The 13289-nt window shown below is 41.3% G+C and overlaps 1 protein-coding gene across 2 annotated transcripts in view; it reads right to left on the bottom strand.

The window, feature by feature from the left end:
• The window catches only part of ARID1B (AT-rich interaction domain 1B), a 313144-nt gene that overhangs the window by 86845 nt on the left and 213010 nt on the right, over positions 1 to 13289 (bottom strand). The window lies entirely within an intron of this gene.

Here is a 13289-nt window from a genome sequence, read left to right as displayed (position 1 = left end):
ATACTTGCTTATTAAAATATCCATCCAGAACAGACAGACCCATTTTCATGAGTATATCCACTGCTGTCTACCCACCCAAAGAAGAACAGCACTCACGGTGCTGTCTGTAAGGCTCAGGACATGAAATGTTCCCTTTCAATATTACTGGATAGTAAAGCAGGTGCTTATCACACTGATGCAAGTCAGTCCTCTGGGTCACCATTCAACACCGCGTCAAGCAGGGAGGTCCACGCTACCACCCTCCCACTGCACAACACCCAACGGCCTTGTGCCTAACAGCCAACCTGCCACGGCCTGAGCAGGAGTAAGAATGAGACTTGGACGTCTCCTGGGACTCAACTCCGCTGCTGGTCTGAGACACGCCTGCTCTTGACAGCCCAAGCGGCTTGAAGACCACCTCAGGTAAGGCAGCAAATACATACTTTGAGCATTTAGACACTGTAGTGACGAGCACGGTATAAATAGCAGCAGACAGATTTATACCCCTCATCCTCAGAAACTGCTCAGATTGGTTTCCGTTTGAAAGAAATGGAAAGAATAAAAACACAGGCAATAGATTTGTGCCTGCTGAGACTCATTTCCTCCTACTCAGCAGCCGCCCCTCCGCAGTGGCGGGAGCAAGAATCCCGTGGCCGGTCCTGGCGCTGGGAGCCGGGCTGACAGGGGGGGCAGCAGGGGCTGCTCTTTCTTTAGAGCGATGAAGGGTCCCCAGGCTGGACATAAACACAGGAAAGCAAACGTGTCTGCTCTGCCCCGTGTCCACTTCCCAGCCTCAAAGCAACTGGCTCTCAGCACCGACTCAAAAGAAAGGCGAGATTGATAAAGAACAAAAAGAAAATCCATAAAACGTGGAGTGCAACCACTGCCTAACTATTCAGATGAGGTGCATTTGCACTAAAAAACATGACAGTCAACATTACCGGGAGCAGCTGTGACAACTGTCTCAGAGATGCAAATGCTGGACTAGAGGCAGAATTGCTCCTCCAAAAGACCAAACATGCCACTCAGCGCCCGAGGCTTTGGGATGCACGGCCCATTCACGAACTCTAAGGCATATGACAATAATATTCTGGTTTATGTTTTGATGTCAGTCAAGAGCAGGCTGCGGAGACGGTAAGTGCCTGCATTATAATGAACGCTTTCTGCTTGACAGGAAGGATTCAGTGACTCAAGACTGTAAACAAACAGCAATTCCATGTTAACACGGGGCACTGCCACTTCCACTGTGTATGCCCGAGGCACCGCTATCAGACAGAATACTTCAAGTAGATCCAAACCATCTAAGATTTTTACAAATACTTAAAAAAAATAATAATAAAGGCAGGGGTAGTCCTGACTGCACCACACGGCTCCCAGTGGGATCCCCCTTTAGGTGGAGGCTTGGCAAACGTTGAGAGACATTAATAGTGCATCGAAGATCCATGCTAGGCAACATATTTTGAATACATTTATACATGGTCTTTAATTTTTTACATTAATAATAACTTCAGTTATCTGGCAGAAGCCTTATCCTGTGCAGGCAAATGTGCAAGCACGGACCGGGAAAGTCAAAGCCTAGAACAGTGTGTAGGACATATTACAAAGAAATCATTTTCATCTGCACCCTTAGGGAATATGGACTCAGGAGTTTTGCAAATTCACAGAAATTATCAGCATCTGCAAACATTAGTGCTATTTTATTAGTTCACTTTTTTAAGTTTACTTCTGATTTTTTTCTGTATTAAATAAAGACTTTAAAGCAAAATATTTGTTTCACAAAGGAAAACAATTTTGTAAACAAGACCAACTCTACACATATTCTAACAAGTAACGAACTCGCAACAGAAGTGGCCATTATGCTAATTATCAGTGGGTGCTACAAATTATCCAGGTGTTGGACATGAAAGTATCGCACCAAAATACTTTCAGTTGAACTGCCATTTTATCCTTAGAAGTGATCTGACAAGTACAAGGAGGTTAAGCACCCAAATACCTTTGAAGACTTAAACTGAACTCTCAATTTGGGTATCTAACTCCTATTGATTGGGAGCCGATGACAGGACTTTAAAAACCTTTGAAGATCCTGTCTGCCATGCTTTTTAAGTTTCTTTGTCATGAAAAGAAATGACCTTAAAGATTTTCCATTTCTTTCCTTTAAATGATATTAATCCTTCTCTCTTTCAACCAGTATTGTAGTTGGGATTCTTGGAAGACACTTTAAATAATACATGAACAGACTTTTGTATTTTATTAGGGAAGGAAAACTTCTACAAAAGAAAAACAAACTCTTTTCTCTTTAAACACAAACTCTATAGCTATTTAAGAGAGGAAAAAAACCCCAACAATTTCTTTCACTGACAGACCTCCTTTGACCCAATGATATACAGATGGAAGTTTAAACAGGGATGACCTCTTCCCATGTTTTTTATGGTATTGTTGCCACACTGGTGAGATACTCCACCTGCCAAAACTTACACAAAGTGAATACTATGGATGTGTCACAATATTTTTATTATGCAAAATCACAGCAAATACAATAATGCATGTTAAAAGGATAGATGCTGCCACACTGGTTCTGTCACCTAGATTTAACAGAGAAGCAAAATGGTATTCAAATTTATATAGCTATTTTGTAACAACTAACTGTTGTTAAAACTACCAAAACCAGCAGCCTACCTAATATCGTCTGCTATTTAAAAAAAAAAGGCAAAGTCAGTTGAAGAGGTGAGAGAATTTAAAAATGCTTAATAGCACAGTTGTAAGCTGGTTTTCTATTTTTTAAATTATGTTAGAAATGCTTTTAAACATTTTGCAGGAGACTTCGAAAATCTGTGCTTGAAATAGAGTCAGGAGAGACTGCACCGCACCTTTGGAAAAGATGGATTGAGAAAAGTACTAAATGGCGATTGCATTATGACTACAGCCATGAAATCTGCAGTTAAAGTGTAAAAAGTAAATTCCTTAGAGCCAACATAGCAAGAAAGAGCAGACCTTTGATATCCTGCTGAGAAGGGGTCCTTACGATGAGCTACGGCCCAAATCAGTAATGTTTTGAAACATGCTGACGGCTCTCTGCTCCCATCACTGTAATGACACTGGAGGATGCTCAGCAGTGGTACCCTGTACCAGTTGGACAATACCTCACAGAATTGTGCCTGAACAATTGAATCAAGAAAGCACTTCAGTGATAACAGGCTCCCCCTGGGAAATTACTAGTTAAGGAGGGAAGAAGGGATATCAGCACAGGGATTTTAAGATGCATGAGGAACTGGGAAACAGGAGGGCGGGGGACTGATCACAGCCAGCGTTGAAAGGGGAACATTAGGCTGGAGGAAAGGCAGTAGTTGAAGATCTTGTGGGTTGTCTTTGGGACAATTCTCAATCTAATTTAAGAATTAAGAGCTAGGACTGGATTAGTGACATTGGCTGATCACAAAGTAGGGAATCTTAGTCAATGCAGAAGATGATCAAAATACTATCTAAGAAACTGGACCACCTTTTGGGTTGGAGTAAAAATGCAAACATTCATACTCACAGACCAGAAATAGGCTTTTTCTAACTGAAGAGCTGTAGGGTTATCAGTTAGAAATGGGAGAAAAAAAGGAAGGAAAATCTGACCATATCCTACAAATGGTTATTACCTACAAACGGTTATAACTAACCGCTTGATGTCACCCTGAATCAAACAAATTTATTATTAGGATGAATTAGGAGAATAGTTTCCAGTAGAGGTAAGGAAACATAACGCCATTGCTGATGTGTCACTGGTGAGCCTTCACACAGACAAAACTGGAAAGCCTAACGCTAACTGGAATGGGAACCAAGAACAGCTACCAGCATGATGTGACAGGAGGCTGAAAGAGCGAGTATTATTTAGCATGGCAAAAACTGAAAGCTGCGATTTTGTGACTTCTTTTTAAAAATATATTTGCGGCTAAATATCAGGGAGGAAAAAGAGCACGATGTTTAGGACGATAATCAAACCATTACTGGCATTTGAAACAACTTCCTTTTAGGAATAACGAGGTCCAGGAAACATAGTGATTAAGATGAAATCTGATAAAATAATGGGATTATATCACACATTCGATGTGACAGTAAAGGCTCACAGACTGGAAGGGACATTCTGGGTCTCAGATCCCTACATCAGAAATGAAAGATCATAAATAGGCTTCCATATGGGATCGTTTTAAATGAGCCTTTCAGGAAATTGGAAGTGAGGTGCAAATGACCTCAAAAGAAAGAAATTTTTCTATGGGCAGCATAAAGGGAAACTGGTCATGTGGCTTGTGTTATCTCTTTCATCTTACAAAGCCTATGACCCCTTAAAGATTATTTTCTTCCTTAATTTATGCATTGTAGCTAAGCTTCCTGTTGTATCAACAGTATTTTTTAAATGACTTAATTCATCCGAGTAAAAAGCAAGGGTTGCCTGCATATCCCCCCAAATTAAGACGCGCAAAATACTAAAACCTTCCTCGTATCTATACAGTAACCTGAGCACAGATGCTATAAAAGGCCAGAGACATGAGAACCCTTTCAGATACAGCAGCCGTGGCCCCCCCCCGAACCACTCTGGGGGGGATACACAGAGTCAAGCGCACTCGAACCTTCTGGCTCTGCTCAGTACCACGCTGCACCTAATAACCCTTGCTAGCAACAGCAACACCGGTAATCCACTGCTGCCTGCTCACCGAGACAATTTCCACCTCTCTGACCCGGGAGCTCGGGACCAAGCCTGGAGCCCTCCCGCCTTGGGATGCTTTCGGTGGCTGGCTGTGCAGCTTGCTGAAGATGAGACCGCAAGCGGCTGATTTGTTCTGCTGCAGCGACACAAAGTGTCTGTAAACATGAAGATTATCAACTTAAGCCAGACTTATAGATGCTCCACATTACAAAAAGTTACCAAGATTGTTGTTGGGCCTGGCACAGATTTTCCATATTACCTCTTAAAACAAATGCATCATGCTCCAAAGACACAAGATTCCCTAACATACACGAGTATCACTCACAATCCACGTAAAATCAACAAAAGGTAAAAACCCACTTCTCTTCTCATGGAAGTATACAATTCTCAGACTACTAATCCTTGAAAGTTACACTCCACCTTCTTTTTCATATTTGTGTTACATTTACCATACCAAGGACTGGGTCGTGAGCAAGTTCCAGAGATGTCACTGTAACCTAAGTGCTAAATTGCTCTCAAATCTCCATTAAAAAATGCAACATTGAGCTAAGGTGGCCTGCAGAACCCTAGCTCTGACTTTTCTCCGCACACATGCAATAGCATAAACATCTTAATTTCATGACCAGAAGCTACTTGTTTGACATGATGTAACATTTAATTCAAAGCAAAGTTGACACTGACAGGATGAGGTAGCTATTCAATATTTTGTTTCATCCTCATTATTCAGCATGTAGTCCCAAGGTATTACTTATGGAACACCATCCAAATGTCATCCTCACTGCAGAATAATTAATTATATTATGGACTTTTTTAAAAAAAGAATTAAGTAGCTGAAACTGGAGTCTGCCAAATTAGACATCCAAATTTTATTTCCAGGTTGTGCAACCTCTGAGTAAGGTATGGAGACTTTTAACAAATACTCAGGAGTATAAAGTGAAATAATTGTTAGTACTGCCTAAACTGACAATGGGCTGAGCGGCAAGGGGCAGGAAAGTGAATGTGTTGCCCCCCAAGGCCAAAGCTCACTTTGCTCAGGAGGGGAAGGGAAAGCAGCAGCAGCCACTGCAAGAGGGTCTGTTTCATCCATGCCCCATCCAGAAGTCATCTCTGCATTTGCACCGAAGTGAAGCACCACAGCATTTTTTCCTGAGATTTTGGCAACAAGCCCAAAGCAAGCTGTCAATGGAAACCTTCAAGAGGCTGCGACTCACCCGAATAATGAGTGGATTTCCGGTAGGCCACAGCCAGCACCTGTCTGCCTGAGGACTATTCCTCTCCAACGAATTTCAAAATCCTGCTGCAAACCAGGAAGGCACTAGAGCTCTTCAAAATTAAGGATGCATCATTTACTTATTTATATAAGCGAAGGCATAAGTCGGTCTAAATCTAGGGATCACTGCTTCTCTATCCTCAATAACACCCACCCCAGACCTGTAATTTCACTTTACAGTTATGAGAAGTTTCATTCTGGGGGATCAAATGCTTTCTGCTTTCACCTCTGCCTAACTCCGCGTTCATTTAATGCATTATTTCCATTAAGCTCGGGAGAGTTCCCAGCCCAGGGTATTTCTGCTGGAGGCCGATCCAGAATGGCGCAGCCCAGGATAGCAACCAGTTAAATCTTTTCTAATCCCCGCATTCAGAAATGGTGGCTCACAGCGGCTGGCACGCAGGAACCGAATAGAGCAGGCAAGCTTGTATTTCTCTCACCAGGCCAAATTAATAAAAACAAAACCTGATTTCTCCTTCTCGTTTTCCTATTCTTCCTCCTCCCCAATATTTTTCCTCTTTCAAACAATTTTTTTTTTTTTTTGTTTGAGAAGCTTAATGTTTGGCTCCCTTCTGAAGAAACGGGCACAGTGACAGATGAAAGGCCGTATTCATCGCCTAATTCAGAATAGGGAAAAACCGACTGCTGTGCATTTAAGATTCTAACAACCTTGCAATTTTGTATAGCCGTTTTCCCCAACCCGTTCTTTTGAAGAAATCTGCTTTTATTCTGTTAATAACTAACCACAGTTGCAGCAGCATGGATCCGATTAGCAGTTCTTACGCTACAAAGGAGAGGGGGGGGAGGGCTGTGAACAGGGTTGCCAATTTGTCCACCTGGGTCCCCAGGAGAAAGATTAGATGAGGCGCTTGCTCCTTTCTTCCCCACTCGCTCGCTGCTCTGCACTAGACAGACCTCTTCAAAGCTCAGCCACTGACTTAATTTTTTTTTTCCCCTCTAAAGTCTTATTTTACCGCCCCTCCACATGTTTTGCACTCTGTGTCACCGTGTCCCTCCAAAGCGACCGCGTGAATTGGGATGAGAGAGATTGGGAGAGGCTGCGGCTGCAGCTTGCCCAGCGCTTTCTCTCACACCTCTGCAGGGCCTCTGAATTGCTTTTAGATTTCATAAATTGTATTTTCTTAAATTTGTGCACACCATTGAAAAAAAGTGTCTATGTTCTTTAGGGAACGATCCAAACCCTGTAATCATACCGTATTTTTTTACTCTGTCCTTTTAAGCCTTTCATAAAAATGACAGTTTTGCTTGCATTTAGACTGAAGTAGAAGATTGCAAAGGGTTGCATGGATTTAGTCATTCATAATTACTTGGGACACGACATTACATGTTTGTTAATGCAAAAAGCATATGCTTCAGCTAGAGAAAAAACATTCTCAATTTCTTTATAAAATGTCAATTAATGAGAATATAAAATTGTAATTGATGCAAGTGCTAAATATCTAAAAGCTCCTAACAAAGGACAGGGTAGTATTTCTTCCTTCTATTTGGCTCATTTCTTCCTTCCAGAAATGAAAGCTACCCTGCCACACACCTGAAACGTAAAACTTCAGAATTCCATTTAGGGAGTTAATCCAAGTTCCAAAAGGAAGAATTTTTCATTATCAATGCTCATTGTCTAGACTGCATTTGTAACTACGAGAAGAGTTTTTCTCTAAGCTGTTCCTCATTGTGTCTACTGTTTTTTAGAGCCTGAGAAGCACAACAAATGTAGCAGTCATACACTTCTAGTACTTGCCACCTAATAAAAACCTTAACTCCTAATTTTAACATTGCCAAATTCTAACAAAACCATATAGCAACTTTCATTTATAATATTTGCAGTGTGAAAACATGCAAGATACCAAAGAAGGGTGAATGTGAACTGAAATTGCCGTTTCTTATCCATATTTCTTTTCTCTTGATCCAGCTACACATAAGAATTGCTCAAAATAAATATTCATCATCAGGTGGCACTAACTCGAAAGACCAGCAGTGACAGAGTTTCACTCCTCCCTGCTCCTCCCGACTCTCTCAAGTTCAGGCAAGCAGGTGGAAATTGGAGCAGCGCTGATAATGCGGCAATGAACTATTTTTCTAGTCCTGCCTGCTACTTCTCATGCTAGTCCATTGCCTGTGATTAACGGGCGTTTTAGTAGCAAAATGTATGTGCTCTCATTAATACTATCCTCAAAAGGAACAAACTCTTAGATAATCTAGTTTTTCTTATTGCGTTATATTGCATATTACACAGCCCTGGTCTCAACGGTTCTCAGGGACGGGGGAGAAAAGGGCAAGTGGAATGCATAAAGGATAAAAGCACCTTGAGGCAAACCCGCTTCCAAAAACCATTTGGTGGGTCTGATCTTCCTGAAGACAAGATCTATCATGCCATATTTCATCTCGCCCGACAACGATAAGCTCCAAAGACCAGTGCAGAAGCGGCGCAATTCTTCATGTATTTTTAATCAACTGAGAACTTTCATCCGGTGAGCTCCCTCCGCAAGGTCACACACACCATGCGCGGCCACGTGCCTCTCATGCAGTTTGCAAACGCCAACTTCTGTGTCAGCTTCTGTTTGGAAGGGGGAGTATCAATGCTAGCAACCCCTGGTTATATCATTTATAAACATGCAGATGTGGATTATTAAAGATTAATGCATTTTGGGATTGGTGTCGGCATTCCGTTTGTCTCACGCCGAAACCAATTCTGTTCTTCATTAGTCAACGACAACCCACATCACCCTGTTGTGGAAGAGAAATCAAAGGTGCAAGCATGAATTGAGAATAAGTGATGAAACTGATTACTAAGAAACTTAACGGCTGTAATCAATCAACACATCACAATAATTTGAGTCCACTGTTATCTGGAGATGGGGAACAAACAGAAAAGCTCGCCACCGGAGTGAGTTGTTCTTTTGTGTTTGCTTTCTAAAAACCCACTTTGTAATTTGACTTCCATATCTACCTACGGAGCGATGCTGTCAAAGGGCCATTCGAATCTGTCAAGCCGCAGCTCAACCTGCATGAATTCTGTCCCTAAGGAGGAGAGAGAATATCTTGCTTTTCATTAATTTTTAAAAAAATTATTATCTGGAGGTAGTGAAAATGTTCTTCTTCTGAAGCTAAATGGCTATTTTCTAGCTGGCCCAGAATTAATTCAAGCCATATTTGCAATTGTTCAGGTTCCTTCTTCTAAGGAGGGACACACCACATATCCGCCTAGTCAAGTCTGACACTAACTATGAAGCATGAAGGCCGCTTTAAATATCTCTAATGGCAGCAATACACAGTCCACTGAAAAACTGCAAACTGCAACAGCCTATCCCATCACAGAAACCAAACCACTTACAACATTTATGCTCTATTTTATCTAGGTATAACAAGCATCTGTCAACAACAACAAAAACATACTGATGGAAATGTGAGAGACTTTTTCCATTCGCTCATCAATCACTGCTTAGTATTGCAAAGGACGAGGGAGTGAGAGACAACCTTTTAGTTTATGATAATACGCAAATTAATGCCCTATTTGGCAACAAAAAGAAGGAAAGAGAATCTATGTTTGTGTACCCAAATAATGACAGAATAAAAAACCCCAAACGTTCAAAACCAAATATACACTGTATTGAATTTCTTGACAAAAATTTAAGCGGGTCAAGCAAAAAAAGTTAGAAAGACATGCACAGGTTAATGATTGAATGTAAACAATAATTGTCCAACGATGGCCTTAAAGTATACATCTAAAACTAACAACAAACATACCTGTCAAATCTTGGTGGCTGTGGTTAAGTATACTTGAATTTTGTTACATGAACTAGAGCACATGCATAATTATGCAAAGATTTTAATTGGATTTCAACAGCCGTCATACTCTAGGTGGATTTGTACCAGCACGGGGCTACTAATGACTCACAGAGCTACAAGAAGTGGCCTGCCGTACGCGTGCTGCCACGGCGTGCGCAGCAGCAGATGCCCCGCTGTGCTGGCCATTCGGCAATTGCCAGGATGGTGAAAACAGCCCTGGCAGGAATCTACAGAGAGGACAAACCAGGTATGGGGCAGAGCACAGCCACGGGGGTGTCTGGCCATCTGGGGGAGGTTTACATGAAGACTTTGGAGGGTGCTGGACGACCCTCAGTGCCGTGCTCCCCAGACCCTGCAGGGTGTTCAGTCCATGGGGCAGAAATGTTCATCACTGGCTTACGCAGCAATTAAACACCGAAACGGAAATGTGTGATTGTGAAATATAAACATTGATAAACCAGGTATTAAGCAACTGAAAACACTTAAAACTAAAACCCAAAAACTACACCTAAAAAATAACCACCCAGGGTATGCTGGTTTTGGTGATTTATTGTTCTTCTATCTGACGCTTAACTTAGAGCTGATGAAAAACAGCAGGTTGATGGTGCTGGAATATGAAACCCTCTGTCGTCAGGAAAACCTAACAGGAGGAACTCGAACAGCGTGTCTCTGCCTCATTTCATCTCCTGCACCTGTTCTGGGAAGACCACCTCTGCAGAGACGGACACCTCCCTGATCTCTCTGGCCAGACTGCGAGTATGATAGCAGTTTTGATAGTGCCTTTTGTAGCACAAGCTCTCCTCAAGAAACTAGATTGAGACTATTTAGTTATTTCACGAATAATATTTGTGATTATTCATCAGTTTGATGAATAATATATTATCACATTATTCATCAGTTGTGACCTGGGCTGAATTCTAATAGGTATCACAGGTTAGATGCTCTACATGCTAGAAGCAGTGCCTCGAGCTAGAGCACCATACAATTTGTTTATTTTTCCTCGTCAAAAGACAGAAAAACTCTAAATGTTGTTCAAACCCTTCGAAAGAAAGGGTTTTAAACTACTGCTATGTGAAACATTCACGTATTTCATTTGTAAGCATTCTAGATTTGCAAAACTGCTGAATAGATGTTTTGTGCACTAGCAGTGATTAAGAACATAGCTACGTCAATGGCATTTTGTGTTTTGTTTTTTTCTGGTCTGGATGCCAATGAACAGCATGCATCTTCCCTGCAACAAGCTGTTGCAGGATTTTTGCCTCCGGAGAAGCCAAGGGGGAAATATTGATAGATGTGTTAAAATAATCTTTCTAGACAGGGGGATCATATCCATTTTACAAGGATATAATCTCCTTTCTTGTTTTGCAATTATTATAGGGTATCTGTAAAACTTCAACAAAAAATACAGTATTACAAATTCACTTTCATATGGTAGTCTTCTCTCCCTCAAATAATGTTTGAAAAGAGTCCATGCTGTATAACATACCAGTAGTGGTGGTCAATGGAATAAGCATGTGGAATAGCTCAATCCCAAGCAAAAAAATTTTTCCAAATTCTTGCTTAAAACAAGATCTGTCCAGTCAGCTTGTCTTCCTGCAGCCGCTTCTGGAAACAGTTCAACTCCTAGGCTTTTTTTTCTTAGGCTCCTTTTATAAGGCACGAAAGAAAGCATCACTCCTATTCAGATTTTTGCATTAAAATGTCCTTTCGGACTATGACAGACTATTGCTCATTTTTTTCTTCTCTCAGCATTTTAGTCACTCTAGTCTATCCACACGCTAACATGCACAGCAAGGCAAGATATCCTGTTTGCTCATTTTTTTCTTCTCTCAGCATTTTAGTCACTCTAGTCTATCCACACGCTGACTAACATGCACAGCAAGGCAAGATATCCTGTTACAGCTCTCTCTGGGCATCCCGTTCCACTCTTGCTCTTTTTTTGCCTGCCGTGCTAGCTGTAATTCTGACGGGTCCTGGATTTCAAGCTAGCTAGCTGACCAATACAGGAGTGGAAGACCTCCAGGTTTGCAGAGAGTTAGGTTGATCACTAAATGGAACATATCCATTGACTCACATAATTATCAGAATTAAAAATTTGGGCTCTTTTTAATCAGAGGAGGGTGCTGACCACTGGTTAGCGTAAATTAAGATCACTGGCAATAACATTCCTAAGTGAGAGTATCCACACAATGGATTTCTTTTTGAAAATTGTAACTCCAGCTGTATCCAAGCTCCTTGGTGAAAGAAGACATCGATACAATTGTAATAAAACCAACAACGCAGCTGATGCTTAACAGAGTGAAAATAAGCTTGTTTGTTCAGAAAGTAAATGTAAAATGTATTAAAAGCACAAGTCAAAATACTGATCTTTTTAAAAATATAGTTTTACATATTTCTAAAGACGGCATTTGTTATTCATTATTACTATAGCGTACCCTTCTCTTCTATACAGATAAAAATCACTGCAGAGGTTTAAAAATAATAGAATCCATTAACTTGTACAAAATCTGCTTGTCCATCATGGGTTAAGGGATTCCTGGCCTATCAGCAATCTTCCACAGAACTCTTAATATTAAAAATTTTTGCTGCTTACACCGCAAGGGAGAAAGAGCTGACAAAAGCCTTTGGCCAGTAAGATCAAAACTGGGGAGGAGGGGGAGAAAGCGGAGTTTAGCTTATTTACATTTTTGCTTTGTTAGTAAACTGGAATGGTTGGAGCAGGAGGGAGAGGAGAAAAAAAAAAAAAGAGAAAAGTGAAATTAACAGCCACTAAATCTTCTGGCAACAGCAGTGCATTTTGATGATGTGCTGTGTCAGCTTCCACTAATGGTTTAGGGTTGAATCAGGCACAGTTCAAGACCCAAAGCAGTGCAGGGCATCACATCTCATTCTTTGGAAGAACACGTACCCTAATTATGAAGATGGCTACAAAATAAAGAGATCAGGATTTCTGGCAAAGCAGAATAATGATCATCTTTAACAGGAAATCAGAATGCCATTTTGAATCCCTAAAAATCATAAAAGAGTAGGATTTCAGTCCTGTAATGAATGTGTGTCTGAACGAGAAGTGTTACCATTTTGAGAGAAAATGATCTTTCTGAACAAAACCCGTCAAAGTTGCTTTTTCTGCTCTTAGGGGTTAATCTCCCCGGTCTATTCCAGTAATGCAAATGGAAACAAAGGCTGTATATGTGTGTGCCACTTACCACACAAAATATCCGTCCAGTATTTCAGAGAGCACAGGAAGGAAATGCCCACTGAGCTAGGGACGTGCCAATGTCAGTGCTGCCTGTGCCAGTCCATTCCTGTGAAATTCGCAGCGTGTGGCAGAATGCAATGTGGGGCGGCAGGCTTGTGGTGGGGTGAGGAGACAGCTTAAACAGGCAGTGGAAGAGAATAAGCCATTTGGGAGGTTTAATAGGGGGCTGTTTGTTTGTCCGCCCTTTTGATGTTAAATTAGTCTTCAATTTTGTTGCAAGGAAGGAGGCATTGGGAAAAGGACGCTTCTCTTCCAGTAAACCCTGGGAAAGCAACACCTTTATTTTAACG

This window comes from Aptenodytes forsteri, unplaced genomic scaffold, assembly GCF_000699145.1.
Source record: "Aptenodytes forsteri isolate BGI_AS27 unplaced genomic scaffold, ASM69914v1 Scaffold82, whole genome shotgun sequence".
In the NCBI taxonomy this organism is placed as follows: Eukaryota; Metazoa; Chordata; class Aves; order Sphenisciformes; family Spheniscidae; genus Aptenodytes; species Aptenodytes forsteri.
Note: the sequence above shows the minus strand (reverse complement) of the source record. Positions and strands in the feature narration are given on the sequence as shown.